General features: G+C 48.5%; 1 protein-coding gene across 2 annotated transcripts in view; it reads right to left on the reverse strand.

Annotated features, from left to right (window-relative positions):
• The window catches only part of KCNN2 (potassium calcium-activated channel subfamily N member 2), a 462735-nt gene extending 460265 nt beyond the window's left edge, over nt 1-2470 (reverse strand). For both annotated transcript variants that reach the window (XM_078067612.1, XM_078067611.1), the window contains exon 1: nt 2224-2470. The gene's annotated coding sequence lies outside the window, so the exon portion shown is untranslated. The remainder of the gene's footprint in view (nt 1-2223) is intronic.
• Nucleotides 2471-3006: the final 536 nt, after the last annotated feature.

A 3006-nucleotide genomic window follows, 5' to 3' on the forward strand; every position in this document is an offset into this window, starting at 1 on the left:
GCTTTCCTATTTATATAATGTGATTATATCTATACATACACTTGACCTCTGAACAACATGGGTTTGAACTGTGTAGGTCCACTTATCTGTGGATTTTTTTCAATAAATATGTTAGAAAATTTTTGGAGATTTGCAACAATTTGAAAAAACTCACAGATGAACCACAAAGCCTAGGAACAGGCAGACACTCTGAGTTGCAAGTTAAGAGAAAGGTATTATCATAAAATTACAGTATATAATACATATAACATGTAAAATAGGTATTAATCAACTATTTATGTTATTAGGAAGGCTTCCAGCCAACATATTCCTAAATAGTTAGGGTTTTTTTTTTATTTCAGTAGTGTTTAATGTCATAAAAGATTATCATACTATATGTAATCTTTTAGACTTAATTCTCACTTAATAATATATTGCTAAAATCCAATTTGCTTTATTCGTTGTTGACTGCTGTGTAATATTCCTCTGTGTGACAATATTACAACATTCATCCACTTTTCAGCTATGGACACTGAAGTTCATTCCAAGTTTTCATTATTGGGCCACATTGAGATATCCTTTTATACCCATTTGGTTGGCTCCAAATTAAAAAGTCTGACATTATCAAATGATTGAATAGGATGTACCTTCCATGGACCTTTCAGCATCACTGGTAGGAATATGAATTGGTACCAAGACTTTGGAAAACAGTTTAACATTATATCCTAATTTGAATATTCATTTACTTGTGATCAAACACTTGAACTTGCTTCCAGGCTTATACCTAGGAGAAAATCTTGCACACGTTCAATAAGGAACACGAACAAGATACCTCAATATGGCCTAGATTGGCATTTCCCTGATCACTAAGGGTCATGTTTGTCACTTCATATGTTCCCTGGCTATTTCCTCTCCTCAATGCTTTGTGGTCTCAGCCTGAATGTCCAAAAGTCACACAAAGAGAACTTCCCTTGGCCACTGTTCAGGACATCACTCTGTTCTCCTTCCTTTGTGGTATCTACTAGGACCTGAAATTATCTACTTTGTTAACTGATCCATTGTCTGTCTCCCTCAGGACTAAAATACAAGCTCCAAGGATCCTGCTTGCTTTGCTCACTCCTCCATCTCCAGGGCCTAGAACAGAGGGGACGGATCAATACGTGAAGGCAGAGATGCATAAGGGATTCAGAGGTGTGGTCTACAGGCAGACGCTCTGAGTTGCAATCTCAGCTCCCCCACAACCAGTTGTGTGATCATGAACTCATTACTGAAATCATCTGTTCCTGGGTTGTGCCATGTACAAAACAGATCATAGTAATCCTTACTCCATGAGGTCCTTATGAGGTTTAAATGAGCTAATACTTGCAACGGTCTCAGAAAATACCACAGGCACAGCAAGTGCTCCCTAAACGTGGATTACAATTATTAATGTGTGAATGCAGATATCACTACTCCGTGGCTGCCCAGCACAAGGCACCGAACCAGCCTGGTCTGGTCCTCATGAGCTTTCTCTTCCTCCCACAGGTTCTATATCCACCCTGGTCTTGCAGATGCCCCTTCCCTCCTGCAGCTGGGAGGAAAGTGGATAGTACTTGGGGGAAAAGTTTGGGGGAGGGGGGGCTCTGTCTTTTCCCAAAAATGGCCTGGTCACCTGGCACATGAAGAAGCTGAAGAACAGCACAGAGTAAGGGCTCAACAATGTTTTATGAAAAAATGATTCATAAGCTATCAATCCATACACACTACAACCTCAGCATTGCATTACACACAAAATCACCACATCCTCCCTCTCTCCCTTTATTGTGATGCCTATTTTCCAAGAGGAGAAAGCCAAGTCAGCCAAGGGGGATGGCAAAGAAATAAAAGTAGGCTGGATAAGGGAAGAGGGGAGCAGAGAAGTGAGACAAGGAAAAAAGGACAGAAGGTGGACGAGATGGAGGGGAGATGGGAGATTTCTGGTCGCCCTGAGGCCCTGGGCTCTAGTGCAGAACATTAAAATGCTGGAAATAAAAACCTAAGAGAGTCCCTCCACCACCCACCCACCCAGCGTAATTATTCTTTTTAAGGCATGAATGGGGGCGGGGGGGGGGGGGGGGAGGTAAAGCGGAAAGAGGCCTGGGAAGCCCAAGGCAAACTTCATTTCCCCATCTTGCCTGCGAGAGGATGGTCCCCAGTAAATCTGTGCCCTCCCCCCGACCCCCCCCCCCCCCCCCCCCGTCAATGTCACCTTAGTGGAGAGCTTACCTCGTTCGGCCACCAGGAGCCCCGCTCCATCTGGAGCCTTCCTCGCCTCAAAGTGGTAAACGCGGCCTTGGTGAAATGCGCCAGGAGGCAAAGCCCAAGTGAGATTCCACGGAGAATTCCGGCAGGTTCCCTGGGAAAAACTGTTTCCATTTGAGAAGGATCGGGAGTCCTGGCCGGGCACCAGCTGCCTCTCCGGCTGTCAGATTCCGTGACTGCTGACGGCCCGGGAGGGCGCCGCGCCCCTCCCTCCTCCCGGAGTCCCGGGCGCCGAGAGCACCCGCCGGGGAGTCGCGGGGCGCGGGGGCCGGGCTGGGGGCGCGGCGGGGGCGGTGGCTCGGGCTCTACCTTCCGAGGACCCAGCTCCTCGCAGGTGCCTCTTCCGCACCGAGCGTGCCCGACACCGAACCCGCTCGCAGGCTGCCCTGCCGGGACTGGGGACACCCTCCTTGTGAGTCCTTGGCTGGCAGGGACGAGCCCGAGCGGCGGGGACCCGGAGCGCTCGGCAGGGTATTGCAGACCTTGAGGCTACCGAGGGGTGGGCATGCGCCCCAAATAAACCACACGCATACACACACACAGTTTCCACTTGACCGTTCCCTCCCGCGGAAAGTAACTGTCCTTAAGCAGCCCCAGCAGCGCGGGGGAGGGACCCCTGCGCTGAAATCTGCAAGCCAACATGATCGCCAAGACCAAATTTGGGGACGGTTTTAATGTTAAGGTTTGGATTTAAGCCGCTCGAAGAAAGAAAGTGGGGGGGGGGGAATGCACGGAGCAAATACGTGT

The sequence above is a fragment of the Halichoerus grypus genome, chromosome 2 (genome assembly GCF_964656455.1).
Source record: "Halichoerus grypus chromosome 2, mHalGry1.hap1.1, whole genome shotgun sequence".
In the NCBI taxonomy this organism is placed as follows: domain Eukaryota; kingdom Metazoa; phylum Chordata; class Mammalia; order Carnivora; family Phocidae; genus Halichoerus; species Halichoerus grypus.